Genomic DNA, 18,340 nt, shown 5'->3' with positions numbered 1-18,340 from the left:
CCGGGTTCAGGCGATTCTCCTGCCTCAGCCTCCTGAGTAGGTGGGACTACAGGCACGTGCCACCATGCCAAGCTAACTTTTTGTATTTTTAGTAGAGATGGGGTTTCACCGTGCTAGCCAGGATGGTCTCAGTCTCCTGACCTGGTGATCCACCTGCCTCGGCCTGCCAAGTGCTGGGATTACAGGCATGAGCCACCGCGCCCGGCCTGAAGGTGTTATATTATTAACAGCAGCCTCTATTGGTTTCATTTAAAGGTATAATGCATTGTATTGGCAAAACTTGTATACGCTTTCTTCAATAAGGACTTCAAAGGTAATCTTAAAAGCCTGATCATGTTTTTTCCCCCCTCAGAAGCTTTGCCAATGTTGCACCTACAGCTGTAGAGAAGACCGTGCACTCTCAGAGGGGATTATAAACATTGTCTTGCATTTTTATCCTTGATCTCCATAATTTATCCTTGATCTCCGTTTATCTTTGATCCCCATAATTCCTACTGATAGTGTTGTTGTGCATAAGAATGAGAAAATGGGACTGAACCTGAAGGATTAAGGAAAGAAAATAACAAAACAAAAAGGAGAACCAAGTGAAGCGTATTCAATTCAATTTATAACTCCTTATTGCTTATGTAAAATGTGAATTTTTTGTTGTGTTGGTGAGGGTGTGAGGAGTGGATGGTAGGGAAGGATGCTTCAAAAAATACAGCTAAGGACCAACTGGTTTGGTGAGTCATGGCATTCACCTGTGAGACAGCTGGAGAACAGTGACGTCTGTGTGTGTCTCTGTGTGTGTGTGTGTGTCTGTGTGTGAGTGTGTCTGTGTGTGTGCATTCGATGCAGGAGATTGGTGTTTACTGTAAATGTGTTGATCTGTTAGGAAAAGGAAGAAGACCAAGTTGTCCAGAAAGAACCAAGAAAACTGCTTGAGATGAATTTGATCTGCCTAGTGGTAGTGATGAGTTTAAAAAGATTCTTATGACCTTTACTAATGCTACATGCTGTTGTTAATCATTGAACTGATAAACCCAATTGGGCACAAGACTGTTAGTTTACTTAGGAGGAGAACTTGACACGAGTGCTCAAAGAATAGTGAAGGTATACTTCTAAAATACGTCCTTGAAACATTTACACAAACAGCACAAGCTCATTGTCAAGAATAAAATTGTAAAAAATACATAGAGAGAATAGTAAAAGACGAGAAGTAAAAACACACCACTGTGAGATAAACGCTGTTCACATTTTGGTAGGTACATTTGTCTCTGAGTTCATTTACAGTTTGAAGAAATATACTTGTACTCTACATGCTATTCGGTTGTCTGCTTTTACCTCACAGCAATGTATTACGAGCATCTTGTCATGAGAATGAATTTTCTTTTACAAAAGCTTTTCCATTTCATTGCATAGATAGTTTATTAAACCCTGTTAGCAGGTGGTTGATTGTTTTTCTCTTATTAACAGTACTAACACTAACACCCTTGCAGCTAAACCTTTGCATCTCCTCATGAGTTTTCCTTGAGATAAATCCTCAGAGGCAGAATTGTAGGGGTCAAAGAGCATGGGCATTTTAGAAACTCTAGATCCCTGCCGCTAAATTAATCCTAGGAAAGTTTTATTAATTTACATGCCCACCAGCACTGTGTGAACATTTTCTAACACTCTCATCGGCATCGGGTTTTATAATTTGTTGAAAAGTGTACTACTCTGATAATAGGCAAAGGTATATTTTGTTGTCTTAATTTGCCTTAAGGAAACCCTTTGCAAAATCTGCTGGCTTCCAATTCTGCCCCTCTGGGTTCACCCTCTCGTCTTTTTTGGTTACTCATTGCCAAGGCAGTCACCTCTTACAGTAACTTCTGCCAACCTAATTTCTGAGGACTTTGACCTCATTTGATGTCTCTCAGAAAGTCTGCTGAGAGAGCGAGAGAACTGGATGCTTTTGCTCTGAATTTTTACTGATTGAGTAACCTGGGGCAAACCTCAGTCTTTGTGATTCTGTCTCCTTTTTAGCTATAAAATGTAGAGAGAAGGCCTGTGCGAGGCACCTCACAAGATTGTACTGGGATTATAAAGAGGCAAGATAGAGACAAGCTTTTTAAATACTAGAAAAGTAAAAATGCAAAATGGCATTATTATTATTGTTGTTACTGTAAAGTTTAGTGATAAGTCTTGCCTTCTAAAATATATAGTTTCTGGAGAGCTGCATGCCAAAATTTTGACGTCTTCTAATTCTAAACTTGGGAAGTGTGTGTGCGTGTATGTGGTGTGTATAACATATTATGTTTATTGGTTCTTAGATTCAGTAGCAGTGTTTGGTGGGTTCCAGCAGTGCATGGATACATTTTAGATTAAAAAGGTTTCTATTTTGTTGCTTATCTATTCCATTCGCTTACAGGAAAACCAGCCATCCCCCTCCTGTAGGATGCTCATCATCCATGGGCTTTGCTCAACTCCCCAGTGGACTGAGAGCTCCTCAAAGACAGGGGCCGGTTTCATGTGTATAACTCTCTCCAGGGCCTGCTTTGGGGTCTGACACCCACAGGGGGGATCAATCAATGTTTCTCAAATGAGTCAATGTAAGGGAGGTAGAAACATATTTATCCAGTTCTGTGGAGAAAGGAATATTCCAAAAAGGAATCCCAGAAGATTAAAAAAAACAACCTAAATAGAGCTTTTCTAGGGGCAACTGGTTATTTATTTAGTTTAGTTTGGGTGAGTCTCAGTTTCTACTGAGTAAATCTTTAAAGCTCTGAAATGATATTAAACAAATGAATGCAAGCCAAGGATAGGACCAGGAAAATGGAGAACACTGTCTTTATAGGTACAAGTGTCATGGACTTGGCATGAATATCAAAAACTTTAAGGAGGCGTCGATTTTCACTCTGACTCCCAGCTCAGTGCTGGGCTGCAAAAATCAGGACCAAACTGACATTTAGTCATGGTTTGAACTCGGCACTGAATAATAATAATAAAAACTAATATGTAATACAGCACTTAGTAGGTAGGAGACCTGGTTTTAAGTACTTCTCGTATGAAATAATCAGTACCATCATTTTATTTTACAGATTAAGAAACAGAGACACAGAGAAGTGATTTGCTAGGGTTATACCAGTAGTTAGTGCAGCGTTGGAATTACGATGCAGACAGGCTCACTCTGGAGCCCATGGGTGAGGGTAGATTGGACCGAACTTTAGAGACAATGTCACATGGTTTGAGGCCACTGGTGATGTTTGTGCTGTTTATTTGCACATGACTACCGTTTATTGAGTCACCTACTAAAGGAACATGCACTCTTCTGGGTTCTTTAAGTATATTATCTTGAATCTTTCTCACAACCTTGAAACATTATTCCAGCTCTAGGTCCAGACAAGCTAAGACCCTGAGAAGTTCACTGAGTTTCCCAAAGCCGCGGGCTAGTGAGGAGAGATCCATCAGCCTGCACCAAGTCTCTCTGCCTTCTGAGCCCCTGAGCCACGCTGGCCTGGACAATTGAGTGCTGGTTTACTCGGTTCTTCCATCCCAAGGTGCTGAGAGTCCAGTTCTACTGCATTTGGAGGTGTTGAACCTGAAAACTCAGCCACAACAACTCCTCAACTTGGGGATCAGGCAGGGCTCAGCCTCCGCTTCTCTGAACCCACATGGGCCAATGTGAAATGGATTTGATTTTTCAGACCAGATCCTCCCTGGCAGGACCATCCAATTTATCACACCAAACCAGACATGATGGACGTTTAGAATATTGAGAGATATTTCTTTATATTTCCTGTCTATTGACCCTCCATATCTGCAGCAAGGAACTCCAGAGAATGTCTCCAAGGAGGCTGGGATGGAGTATGGTGAGTGCTAGCTTGGGAGCCAAGGACAGCTTCATTTCTCCTGGGTAACTTGTCTCCCTTTTCTTTGCTTAGTGTTTCCAGTTATAAAAGGGGGGAAAGGACTATAATATAAAATGGAATTTTACTTTTTTTGGTTCAACTTTTCCATATGATTTTGAAACTCTTTAATGTTTTTGAGCAGATGACGTGTGGTTTATTTGCTTTTGAAGGGGTAACACAGTTTAAAAGGTTCTTCAGGGACGTGTCCTTCTCTTCCCTTTCTGCAGACGCTTCTTTCCCTCTTCCTCACCAATAGGTGAGTCTGGTTAATAGTTTCTAGTTTTTTCTTCCACCTCTTTCATACTCATAGTGTGCACCTTCTGTACCTTGATCCATGACTGTATCAAAGGAGGTGCATTTTCAGCCTCTCAGTGGACATTTAGGTTGTTTGTAATCTTTTGTTATTTCAGCCAATGTCGCAACCAGTAACAGCCTGCCCTTGTAATTTTGCAGAAGTGTTTACAAGTTGTTGGTTAAATTCCTGGAAGCAGAATTGTGGGGTCAGAGGCTGTGTACACTTGTGATTTCGATACGTATTTCAGAATTACCCACCCCCACCCTACCAGGTTACACCAATTAACACTCCCACCAGGAATGTTTGAAAGAATGCTTCTCCATGTGCTTCTCAACAGTGTCTGCTAACAAAATGGTTTTTATTAGACTTTGGCAGTCTCAAAGGAAAAAGCTGCAAACTTAGTTAAGTTTTCTGAATTTTCCTATCTCATATCATGACCCACGCAGTGTCAGCCCCATTGTGATCTCTTGTGGCAAATACAACCACGTTTGACATGTACTTTGTTGACTCAGGTTGGGCATCTATTCAATTAGTTTAAAACCATTTGCAATCACAACTTTTTTCATTTGATGATTGTGTTTTGAGACTTTGCTGTGTGTCCAGTCATGGGATGGCACAAGGGTGAGTGGACCCCACCAGGGTTGCACGAAGCAGCTAGGCAGCCGCAGGAGTTGGCACCCGTGTGCTGAGCACTGTGAAACACAGAGACAACAGGCTGCAGAGACAACGACTAGGGAGCCGTGATCCACATTAGCCCGGTGATTGAGACTGTTCAAGGTGAAGTGATAAGGTCTGAGGCATGAGAAGGAACCAGCCAGACAGAGGGCAGAAGAAGCAGATCATAGAAGCCCAGCATGAGGAGCAGAAAGCAGCTCCATTTATGGCCAGTGAAGAGAGTGGAAGGGAGACCAAGGTGAGCCGGAGACACAGGCAGAGGCCAGAGGATGGGGGGCGTTTAGGGCCATAGTAAGGAGTTTGGCTTTTATTGTGAGTTTCAGGTTGACTTTAGTCATGGGCTGGGAAGATGGTGCCAAGGTCTGTAAACTCTTACCTTATAGATGTAAATGCCCACCTGAATGACACCAGGGAGGTGTGGTTCTATACACAAGCACCTGTCAGACTATGTTGTATTTGCCACAAGAGGTCATGATGCGGCTGACATTGCATATAGGGCTGGTGACCAGAACACTGTATCTCTTGGCCAGCCTTGTCCTCCGTGTGAGACAAGTGGAGACATTTTACGAAAATACATTCTACGTCTCTCCGAAATAAAACTCAGTTTATAAAGGCCTTTCTCATTCATTATCTCATGCATTAATAAACTGACTGATAATTTTGACAGATTATTATTGCATGTCCAACCTGTGCTAAGCCCTGTGCCAAGTGCTGGGGATGGTGAGAGGAAGAAGGAGTGGAAGGGGAAATAGAAAGATGAAGAAAATTCAGAGCAGCTTATAGGCCATTTGCGAGACAGAATCAAATGTCAGCAATGAGAAGGAAAGCAGGAAGGGGATGGTGAAGAGCACCTAGCCACCTCTAGGTTCTGGACCAGAGCACGGGTAAATCTGCCCCAGGGGTCTGCTTGGTGCCAGGGAGTCCTTCAGGGATGGGGTCTCAGGAGAGAGCTGCAAGTAGGGCTTCTCTGACATCCTTTTCTCCAGATGTACGTAGGGTTATCTTTCTAACTTGAGAGGTGACCAACTAAGAGCTTTCCTCAGGACCACTGAGTGGGCAAAGAGTAGAACTGGAACTTTTCCTCCCAACCCTGAAATCTGAGGCCATGGCTCTCTGTGCTCAGAATAGAACAAAATTCCTGAAGCCCCACCACCCGGGGAAGGCATTGAGGAGAGTGTCTCTACTATGCATCGTCTTTCATGCTGGCCACCCTGGTTCCATGATGATGAGGCTGCTTTGCTTATGAGTCTGGAGTGTTGTCACGGCTCTGGGGAAGGGGTGTGTACTCTACCAGTCTTAGGGTCTTGGAGACTCTAAGCCCAGAGGTGCTTCCATTGTGTGAAGAAACACAGGAGACTGAGACAAAATATTGTTGATAAGACACTCAGGCCCATTTTGGAGGCAAAACTATCATAAACAGTCATTTGTGGCCAGCACAGGGTGGGGATTAATGTGTGTGTGTGTGCAAGTGTGAGTGTGTGTGTTGTGGGAGGTGTTTGAGGGAGGTCTCAGGAACTGCTGGCCCTGAGGAGGTACTGATGGATCAGGTTTCCACGGACACAGGAACATCTGGGCAGGAAGTGGGAAGACTGCAAAGTCAGCTCATCCTCTTCAGTGAGCTTCACCTCCCAGTCCAGGGAAAGGAGGGCAGGGCTTGCTTCTGAGAAGGGACTTCTGGTGAATTCCAGGTACTCAACGCAGACAGAGTTGCCCCAATCAGATGTAACATGGGATGGGGGTTGTCAAGTGCTAATGCCAGGTAAAAGAGGCAGCAAAAAGTGTGTTTACCATAGAAAAGTCTAGAAATGTGGTTATAAAACTTGAAATGTGTCTGTGTTAATTGTAATGGAAATAAATACTTTAAGATTAATAGATTTTCTTTTTAGGCTTTGGGTTTTCCTTTATCTGTGTACAATAGATTGAATATCTGTGTGTCCCCCAAGCCACCACTAAATTCCTATGTCGAAACCCTAATCCCAGTGATGGAGTTAGGAGGTGGGATGCTTGGGAGATGATTAGGTCATGAGGGTGGAGCCCTCATAAATGGGATTAGTGCCCCTATAAGAAGAGGTCAGAGAACTAGCTAGCTCTATTTCTACCATGTGTGGATACAATGAGAAGTCAGCTGTCTGCAAACCAGAAAGTGGGCCCTCACCAGACACTGGATCTGTCAGAACCTTGATCTTACACTTCCAGAACAGTAAGACACAAATATTTGTTGCTTAAGTCATCCAATCTGTGATCATTTGTTACAGCAGCCCAGGCTAAGACACTGTGTTCAAGCAGCCGGTGACAATGGTATGACTAAGGTTTTTACTAAGTTTCAGGTCTGTTTCCTGAATCAATGAACAAGGGAATGAGCCATTGCTATAGAATAGGCTCAAAGCACATTTGTGTCTTTTGTGGAAGTTTGCCTTCTTTTATCCTTTGGGGAGAAATTATTAGCGGTGAATGTGCTTATAAGTTATCCATCTTTTCTCCAAAAATGCTGAACATCTTAACCATGAGTCTCTTCTTGTCTGAGGGAGGCAGTGTTGCTTTTGGTGACCAGAGCCGTTCGGTCATGTACACCAACAACATATTCCAACATGGGCCACAAAACCAAAACATTCCAAAGCCATGATTATGCCCCCTGAATATTGATGTGGCTTCCCTCATTCTATTCCTGGAGTTAGTGAGAAGATAGAACTTGACTGGAAATCCTGGAACATTTTTTCTAGACTTTTCATTGCCTGCAATTTTATTTGCTGTCTCCTTGGTCTCGCTTGCCCTGCTCTAGGCTGATTGGCAGCCAGTCTTGGAGGGTGCACCAATGACGCTCAGCCTCCTCGTCCTGGAGCCCAGGTACCCACCTCATCTGCTATTCTAGAACCAGCCAGGATCAGCAGCCATCTGTCTCCTCCCCACGATGTCTGGGAGCTTTACACATTGACTGTGTTCCTTACACAGGCTTTATGATTTTTGATTTGTGTCTAAGGAAATTGAGGCTTAAAAATAGCAGGTGAGTTTCTTCAGGTCACAGGAGATCAAAAACAGAGTCAGAATTTGAACATGGGTCTGTTGGACTCTCTCAGCTCTGTACACATCATTGTGCTGAAATAGTAAGGAACATGAGGAAGGGAAACACCAGTTTATGGAGGAGCTCTTTCTCAGATGTCCTTCAAGCAGTCATAGTTGTTCGGGCACTGGCTTTTGAGTTCATTCATATCAAGCATGCCATTCAGGCTCTCTTCTGCCACTTCTATGAGTTATCCAAATTAGTGCATGGTACCCATAAACTAGTTTTTAAAAGAGATATGATTACTGAAATGATCAGTATATAATATTGAAGCCCAAATTAATACAAATGAAATGCATATCACAACTTCAAATAAACTAGGGACTTTGTAGGTGTTTCTCTGGAATGGTTAAACACACCGCGTGGAGTGCGTGGGGAAACTTGGTTTCACAAATGGTGTCAGCTGTCTGCTAAAGAATCTGTAAAACCACACGCGAGGTTCACAGGGGTTCTTTCCTGGAGGGAAAATATGTGGTGATTGTCAACAGTGAGGGAATGTGTACTGGAACTTACTTGATTTAAAAAGTCTCATGTGAACCTGCCATGACAACCTCTTTGAATAAGTTTCCCTCAAGGTTTAAGCATTTCTCAAGATTAACACAGTGGGTTTCTGGACTGACTCACAGGGAGAAGGGGGGGGTTACATTTTTGCTATTTTGATAATGTGGGAAATTACACTCGGTATCACTCACTGTGCTTGAATCTTTATCATCAACCTCAAACTCTGGGATTTATGTAACTGCAAGATCAGAACTCTAAGCTGCTTTTTTTCTCCAGCTGAAATTTATTTTAAGTTGGTAAGGAAATGTGATATATATATATTTTTATATATAATGTATATGTGTATATATAAAATAAATATATGTGTGTGTATATATATATAATATATATGTGTGTGTGTGTATATACATATATAGAACCTAGGCTCATAGGAAGGTAAAAAATGCTTTGGATTGGAGGTAGAGGCAGACATTTATTTTAGTCTGGAACTGATGTCCAGATTGTAAAGTATTGTTCTAGGGAAACCTAGTGTGTGTGAACATAAGCCTCTGGAGTTGAACTCTCTTTCTTGGCTGAGCCCCAATCCGCCATGTCAGTGTTGAAAGTGGACATTGCTGCTGCCTCAGTGACATACAAATAGGGGAAATGTCTGCTGAATGGAATTACTCTTTGTCATCGAGGCCAGTAGTTGTCAACCCCGGCTGCATATTGGAATCACCTGGGAGCCTTTTAAACACTGGTGCCTGGATCCTAACCCCAGAGGTTCTAATGTGATGGGACTGCATGTGGCCCGGCTTTTTAAACTCCTTAGGTAATCATACTGTGCAGTTAGTGTAATGTGGGTTGAGAACCACTGACCCGAGAAGTAGACAGTCACCGAGTCGGTAAATTACCCAAGTAAACAAGAAGCTGGTTAGACCAAACCTGTCCATAGTGATTGCCAAATCTGCCTGGTGGGGGAATTTAGGACTATTTCCCCAGAAACCTTTGTACTGGAAGTTATCAAGGGCTCTCTACCTAGTAAGTGTGCTTTCAATTTTTTAAGGCACTGTGAATATAAGTTGTATAAACGTGGCCACTTTCATTTATTTGGCAAATATTTAAACATCTTCTCTGTTCAAGCTGTACTCAATCTCAGCCTACTTTTAAGCATATTAACCAAGCAGCATGGGAGAGAACTCAAGCAATACAGAGTAGGGGCTGCAGAGTGCCATCGGAGACGGGGAGATGAAAAACCTCAAGGTTTCAGAGCAGGGAGAGATAGTTGCCTGTTTCTCCTTGTTGGAGGGATGGGAAAACCCTAAAGAAGTGGTGCAGTATTTAGGATAGGTGTTGGAGGGGAAGAAGGAGGAAGAAGAGGGCTTGAGCTGGAGGAGAAAGAAGGATTGTATTCTGGGCAGAGGAAACTGCATGAGCAAGAAAAGAGGTAGAGATTAGGGAAACTTGCAAGGAAACTGATACATAGTAAACATGGGCCCATCAAGGGCAAGGAGAGGGACATGTTCCAAAAGGTAGGATCAAGGGAGATTGAGGAGCATCTGGAATGCTAGACTGAGTGGTCTGGGCTTTGTTTGGGAGGCAGTGGAGTCCTGCATGGCAGGTTTTGACATCCAAGCTTGTAGCAAACAGCAAGTAGGAGCTTGCTCAGGAGTATTTATATGGCGAATCTGGATTATTTTGAAGGAAATTGTGTTTTTGTCTCACTGTGTGGCCCATGTAGGTTGCATAGTTGCAGTATCCTCAGCTTTGCATTGACGAGGTGGGTGAGTTGCCCTGAGTTGGGATGGTTCAGATGTCCCCCAATGCATTGCTGCCTTCGACATCTCTCTGTTTCTCTAGCTTCCAACACTTTCTTTGTCTCTCTTCAACCACCATGCTGAGAAAAAAGTTTAAGAGCTTTTCTTGTTCCTCCACATAATCTTGGCAAGTAATAACAGTGAACCCTGAAGACAGAAAGAAGTGTGGATGTTCGGAGACTGGATTGCTTAGCATGGCATTAAAAATTTTTGGCTGTGTTGACTCTCAAGTAAATATGGTAACTGCTTTTGCTTTTCCTTTTCAAAATACGAAGACAAAATTTAAAGGAAGCCAGATTTTGGCATAAATGGCTGACTCTTCTGCAAATAGCATTTCTGGATTAATTTTATTACATCTAATTGCTCTTACATGTATTCTGATAATTTTATTTGTAATAAAGTTCATAAGTGCTGTTAGTGATTAGCCAAAAAGAAGAGCAGAGGGAGGTCAGCTTTCGCATAGTTGAGATCACTTTTTCCAAGTCTGATTTTCAACTCGGTGGTTTGTACTGTGTTAGCAACGTTAGAGGATACAAACAACCATAACAACAAAACAACAACAGCAGCAGAAAGGTCATCCACCCGTGCTGAAAACCTCCTCTTGGGTTCATTTTTCCTTCTAGTGGGGGAAATGGTGAAATTACATTAGCACTTTCTACTCTTGGTCCTACTGTCTTCTTTATGACCTGGTAACATTTTCCTAGATAAAATTTGCATGTCTCTAACTTCTCAGTTCCACTTCTTACTGTTCTCATGTTTATTCATAATTCCATTGTGATGTGTTTGGCTGAGTTTGAAAGACTCTCATGATAAGTGGGGAAGGAAAAAATGACTTTTGTAATAAAAGGTAATGCTTAATGACATGAATCTGAGACACATGACTAAGTAAGAAAATAAAATATTGACGTCTTGGTTTTAAATATTGGGTAACACCATCTCATGTTTATCCCTTTTCTCATCAAACCGCATGTCCAGTTTTGGATTAGGAAGACATTCTTACTGTACTTAATGGTACGCCTGCAATCATGGTGCCTCGTCTGTCTATTTTTGGCTTGACCAAACAACAACGCAAAGCCCTGAGTGCCAACCACCACAACAAGGACTCGGTTTGTATTCATCCATATGCTTGCGCTTCCCCAAGGTGGACAATGTCATCCCCATGAACGGATGAGGGAAGAGAAGCTGATGAAACACAGCTGGAAAGAGCAGGGTAGGGGGTCACTGTGGGCCTCTCCCGTCAGTGATTTGTTGCTGTTGGTGGCCTCTGCAGGCATGGACATGTCCTGTTGACATTACAAAATAAAATGGATGCAAATATTATTGTTTAGTGTCTTCCAACTTCTTGGATCCTTAAATAGCTGCCAACCTTTCCCTTCAGTTATTTCTGTACACAAAGAGCTATTTCTGAATATCCGTCCTAACTTTCTTCTGGCCTGTTCCCTGCATATTTATTTATTCCAGTGAATCTCACCCGTTACAAAGAGAACTGGAGCAGGCTTGTGGCTTGTTTAGATGTGGTCTGAGTCTGTGCGGTCCCCTCAGGGAGGTGTACTAAGGATTTCTCAGAAATGGTGTTTGCGTGTGAGGGAACCCTGCCGAGCAGAGAGCGTTTACATTGCCCAGTGTTCTGAGTGCTTGAGTTTCCATAGTTACCTTCGTTTATTAGGACCTTGGAAGAGTACCAAAACTGTGACTTCCTGGGAGTTTTCCGTCAAAATCAGCCCTCTGGCATGGTGAAGAATATGTTTGTAAAGGAATAAGAAAAAATATATATGATTTTTCTAAATATATATAGGAAATATACATATATATACATGTTATATATAGAGACATAATCAAAATATATATTTGATTTCTGGCCCTGGTTCCCAGCACAGAGCTCCTAACTTCTTGGAATTTCCTGGGTGATGGGAGTCTTTTGTTCTAATGAGGCTCCTGGGTGGAGGCTGGTTACTAGAAAGAACAGATTAGAAGCTTGGGAATTTGAGTCCTACTCCCATCCTCTGGGAAGGCCTGGAGGCTGGAGATTGAGTTAATGATCAGTGATGCTCAAGTAACAAAGTCTTGTAAGAATCCTTGGACTCTGGGGTTTGGGGAGCTCCAGGGCTGCTGAACACGTGAAGGGTAGCCCACCCGGAGAGGGCAAGGAAGCGCACATCCCCTCCCGTGCACCCCACCCTGCGTAGCTTTTCATCTGGCTGTCTTCTGTATCCTTGATCATATTCTTTAGCACATAATAAGATGGGAAATGTGTTTCCCTGAGGTCTGTGAGCCATCCCAGCAAATTATCAAACCCAAGGAGGGCACTGTAGGAACCCTGGTTTACAGCCAGTCAATCAGACGTATAGGTGACAACCTGGCTCTTGTATTTGGTGTCTGAAATAGGGGGCAGTCTTGGGGGGACTGAACCCTCAACCTGAGGTCTGTGCTAACTCCAGTTAGTATCAGAATTGAATTGAATTGTAGGACACTCAGCTGGTGTCATTCAGCTGGTGTCAGAGTATTCGTTGACATCCCTTCAATACCTGGTCACGGAAGTGTGTGGAGTGCAGGTATAGAAAAGGATAAATAGTTGGTTTTTATCCATCTCACATTTATTTTAGATTACTCAAAATAAGCATATCTGAGGTTATATGCTGTGTAGAGCAATGAAAACATTTATGGGAGGGTAATGGTGGTAAACGCCGTAACTTCATGCTGACGTTGGGTAACTTCTCTTCGATAATTCAAGCATATCTAGTGATACTGTAAGTTCTTTATTGCACTTCAGAAATATTCCTCTGTCCGTGGAGGGCATTTCTTCTCAAAACGCTTTGTACTCCCTCATGAAGTTGGAATATTTGCTATGGAAACCAAATTGTATTTCCTTTGGTCTGCTGAACATTAGAAAAGAAATTTTGTATGGTCAGTAGGTTATTGTTTTAAACTTAACTACATGAGATTAAGTTCTGGAACTGCGATGCCAATGATGCAATTTCAGAATGCAATTGTTGCACTCATTAAACACCACGGCTTGGGAAGTATCCCTGATCCACTTGGGGCTCAGTGGCTTTCTCAGCCTAATAGGGACATAGTTTGAAGAGTCTTAAACAAAAGTTACATAAGAACCCCAGACTATTAGCTGCGTTTCCATAGGTGGATTTTCTTTTATTATCTTAGTTTTCAGCTTTATTGAGGTACAACTGACCAACAATAATTGTGTGTATTTAAGGTATACAACATGAGGAGTTGTTGTATGTATACATTATGGAATGATCACCACAATCAGGCTAACACATTCATCACCTTACATAGTTACCTGTTTTGTGTGTGCATGGTGAGAACAGCTAAAATGAACTCTCTTAGCAAACTTCAAGTGTACGATACAGTATTACTCACTATAGTCACCACGTTGTCCATTAGGCCCTCAGAAGTTATTCATCTCATGATGAAAAATGTATACCTTTTGATACCATTTCCCCCTTCCCTCCCTGGCAGCCACCACTCTACTCTCTGTAAATCATTCTTGTGGTCATTAGTCCCCTCTCGGAACTCTGTCATGGCCCCTTTGGGAACTCAGGTGGACAAGTGGTGATCTCCTGAAATGGCTCAGTCTGCAAACCTCCCCCTGAGGTATCAAAGCTTTCATTTACTGCCTCAGTATAATTAACTTTCAGTGCTTCTTTGGCCAGATCGACCTACAGCCCTCAGTGGTCTTTAAAGTGAAAAAAGTGAGAAGTCTTTAGCATGAAACCTTTGATGTGTGCGTTGTGTAAGTGTACGTGTTTGAGTGTGTGGGTGTTCATGTGTAGTTTTATGAATGTGTGTGTGGGTTTTCATGTGTATTGAGTCAGTGTATATCATATGTTGTATATGAGTGTTGTATGTATGGAGTGAATGTACATGTTTGTTGTGTGTGTGTTGTGTGTGTTTCATGTGCTATGTGGGTGTGGGTTGCATGAACGTGTGTCATGTGTGCATTGTGTGCATGTGCCAGGTACCTGGCATGTATTTTACTAGGTGCTTAGTAAACATTTGTGACATGCAGGAAAGGCAGAATTCCTGCCTCCGTGAAGCTCATTGTGTAAACTCACTGGTGAATTGTCAATTCCTTAGGCACAGGGCCTGTGTTGTGTTCATTTTTCCGTCCTTCAGTGTCACACAGACACAGGCAACTCCAGCATAAAATGTGGGGCTTAGATGGGAAACATGTATTGTATAACTAAACACAAATTTGCTCTCAATTCAGGTTTCCTGAAGCAGAAGCTTGTTTTCTTCAATTCACCTTTGCACACACTACACAATCCCCTTTGCTGTTATGTTTGCCATGTATTATCCCTCCACGCTCTGCAGGTGGGTAGGGATTTGTTGGATTTGTTCCCAGGTACACCTCAAGTACCTGGAACACTGCCTGATACATGGTGTGCACACAATAAAATTGGTTTAATGATCAAATGCAAGAGTAAATGAGCTCCAGCACATTTGGTCCACATCCAGGTTTTTAGTGGAACATAGGAACATAGGACATCTGTCACAACTCACTTTAAATCTCAGCAGGTCTTGGCAAGCAGCTTCCTGGGGGCTCTTCCTCTTGCTCTGTCAGGCGCTAGTGTCAATCTGCGTCCTGCAGGGTTTGCCTCTTAGGCTGTCATCGTGGACCTGGCCCCAGGGAGATGGCTCATTCTGCTTGGTCAATGGCCACGCTGTGCCCTTGGGTCCTTGCTGCAGGCTGTGCCCTGTATGTCATTGACCCAGGGGTCTGGGACATCCAGCCACCCGGTGCTGACCACCATGGACTTTGCTGTTGCCTGCAGATGTGCCTCCGCCAACCCCTTGGTTTCTTTCCAGGCCTCTTCTGTTCCTGTGGTTTCTCTAGCAACTTCTGTTCCCCTCCTCGGCACCTAGGAATTCATGTCAGCTTCCTCCACTTTGCCAAAGGCAGCCCCTGCAGCCGTGGAGCCAGGTGTCACTGAGCACTGCTTTCTGGAAGGGGACTGCTGTTTCCAGGCTGCTCCTCTGCCAGCCCGGTGACTCAGCTTCTACTCCTTCTTCCAGAGTTGACCATCAGAGCTGAGCTCTTGCCTTCCTTCTTTCTCCTTCTGCAGATCTTCCCTCTAGCTCTACAAGAAGGGCCTCCCTGGCTGTGTGGTCAAAAGGTCTCCACTATCCAAGTCCAGCCTGGCTCACACTCGTGTTTGTGGGTCCAGTCTTCCTCCATGACTCTTGAGATGTCAAGCCTAGTTTGGGGAGTTCAAAAAAATACCCTTTTCTCTCTCTCCACAAAGCCTAGCACATGTTTTCAAACCACATTTTAATATTTCTGAAACTAGAATGCATCTCGCAGTGGATAGTAGGTCCTAGTTATTTGGCAGCATTTTTTTTTCTTATTGTACATATTACAGCTAATGATATTTTTGCTTAGGCTATTATCTTGCTATGGACTTAAACTCTATCCTGGAGTTTAAAGCCATGTAACACCTTTTTTGTTCGCAGCCTTCATCTTCTTCACCTCAAGGTAATAGATGCCCCTCCTTTAAAGTTGTCAAGCTGCCAGGCAACCAGAATCAAGAAAAGGGCAGCCCTGGAAGATACATGTTTGCTTCATACATTCAAAAATAGGATTCCGGTACCTAAGATCACCCTTTGAATCAATACACATGGGGTGGGGCCACCTTAAGGCCATGGACTGGTTTCCATGCTGTACTTTGAAATAAGGCCAAAGAAAAGATGTGTCCATCTCATAGGGACCTGGCCTTCCTGGAAGAAGAAAACATATTGGTCAGTAAATAAGAATAGCTTGGCCCTTTGGCAGTTATAGACGTCATTTTCCACGAATAAGGCAGAATTCCATTCCGTGCCTCTGTCTCATGAGAACCTTGTGAGTGTGAGACATGGAGGGCCTGCATTTCTGGGTCGGGCCTGCTGAGATCCAGGCCTAAAACTTTTATAGTGAAGTCAGAGTTTTCTGTGTCAGTTCTCTCTCTCTCCCTCTCTCTTGTGCACGCATGTGCACAGACAATCATGAATGAGTGGACATGAGATAGAGAAGTGCTGTACCTGGCAATAGCAACTGAATCTAAAAAAACAATTTACTAACAGGCATGAGTGAGGGGCGCTCAGTTATGAGTTGGTGATTTTAAGCACCAGGATCAGGTATGGGCCAGGTTTGTTCAAGTGAAAAATCATAGTTAATATTCAGAAGGGCCTCACGAAACCCAAGAGCAAAGACATAGCCACATTTCTGGAAGAACTGGGACCAGCCCGGGAGGTTGCCTGCCAGGGTCTGAAGGAATCATTCTTCATTTCTTGTCTGCATTCCTTGCTTTTTTCTCTCTCTCTGAAAACCAGCTTTCCTTGTTTTCAGAAAACGGCCACTCTGCGTCTCCCAAGTGATGTTCAATGCTAAACACTTTGATTTGACTCCATCTATAACACATAGGCATTAACTCCATGTATTTCAGTTTCAATGTAAAATTCTTGGGGAGAGCATGTGAATTCTGTAGCTTTGGGTCTAGCGAATACTCCTGGCCCCATCCGTCATGGCCAAGGTGTCTTTTAGGCCTATGCCTGTAGACTGAAGGCAGGGATCAGGGAAATTGGTTTACTTTACTACGAAATACAGGCATGCTGAGCAGATATCAACTGAGTAAACATCAACCCAAAGACATGGAAATCGTGAAAGATTGAATGCAGGATACTCACTCTATTTCCTTAAGGTACTTCTGCATTCCGAGGCAATGTTTATTGCATTATATTACATCAGATGATGTAGTATAATGCCAAAGTTTTATCAATCAGAGACCTATTACTGCACATGTAATAATACCATGCTATCTTTATTATCTGTGAAATTGTGTTTGCATCTTATGGGAAAAGTGTCATGAAACTCATTTTGAGAAGCAAGCTGAGATTTTTTAATAAATACATTTAGCTTTTTAATGGAATGAGGTATACCCAGAGGTCTGTGATTAAAACAAATTAGAGTAAATCAAAGCAGAATTTAGCATAAATATTAATGATAAATGAAAAGGCTAGGGGAAATCTTTTTAAATTGTATCAAAATAATACTTTGTATATACATTGGCCAGTCAGTGGCTCACGCTTGTAATTCGAGCACTTTGGGAGACCAAGGCAGGCAGATCACCTGAGGTCAGGAGTTCCAGACCAGCCTGGCCAACATGGCGAAACCCCATCTCTACTAAAAATACAAAAAAATTAGCTGGGCGTGGTGGTGTGCACCTATAATCCCAGCTACTTGGGAGGCTGAGGCAGGAGAATCACTTGAGCCCTAGAGGTGGAGTTTACAGTTAGCTGAGATCACACCACTGCGCTCCAGCCTGGGTGACAGAGTGAGACTCTGTCTCAACAAAAAAATAAAATAAAATAAAATAAAATAATATAATAAATAAATAATTAAATAAATAAACAAAATAAATAAAAAAATAATGTAACATGAATTCAATTGTAAAAAAATATAGAAATATGCCTACAGCGCCTCATATGAGTCTTTCTTGGTTGATAGAAAGGAATGAGGCTTGGCAGAGATTAGGAAGGAGATGGTGAACAAGAGAGAGAAGGAGAGAGGTGAAACGGATGGAAAGGGGAAGAGGGAAAGAAAAAGGTGTTTATCTTTCTGAGATCACCTAAGTAAAGTACTCACATACTACCTCCTCTGTTCTTGAGGCAGGGAAAAGTTAGACAAGCGTAGGGTGGGAGCTGGCAAGGTAGCCACCTGTATTCGTCTGTTTTTGCACTGCTGTAAAGAAATACCCGAGACTGGGCGAGGTGGCTCATGCCTGTGGCCCCAGCATTTTGGGAGGCTGAGGTGGGCAGATTGCCTGAGGTAAGGAGTTCAAGACTAGCCTGGGCAACATGGTGAAACTCCAGCTCTACTAAAAATAGAAAAATTAGCCGGGCATGGTGGCGCACCTGTAATTCCAGCTACTCAGGAGGCTGAGGCAGGAGAGTTGCTTGAACCCAGGAGGTGGAGGATGCAGTGAGCTGAGATTGCGTCACTGCACTCCAGCCTGGGTGACAGAGCAAGATTCCATCTCAAAAAAAAAAAAAAAAAAAAAAAAAAAAGAAGAAGGAGGAGGAGGAGGAAGAAGAAGAAGAAGAAGAAGAAGAAATAATATCCGAGACTGGGTAATTTATAAGGAAAAGAGGT

General features: G+C 42.9%; 1 protein-coding gene across 2 annotated transcripts in view; it reads left to right on the top strand.

Moving 5' to 3' along the window:
• The window catches only part of IL1R1 (interleukin 1 receptor type 1), a 76,329-nt gene that overhangs the window by 956 nt on the left and 57,033 nt on the right, over positions 1–18,340 (top strand). The window lies entirely within an intron of this gene.

Source organism: Trachypithecus francoisi, unplaced genomic scaffold, assembly GCF_009764315.1.
Source record: "Trachypithecus francoisi isolate TF-2019V2 unplaced genomic scaffold, Tfra_2.0 Lachesis_group17, whole genome shotgun sequence".
NCBI classification, from domain to species: Eukaryota; Metazoa; Chordata; class Mammalia; order Primates; family Cercopithecidae; genus Trachypithecus; species Trachypithecus francoisi.
Note: the sequence above shows the minus strand (reverse complement) of the source record. Positions and strands in the feature narration are given on the sequence as shown.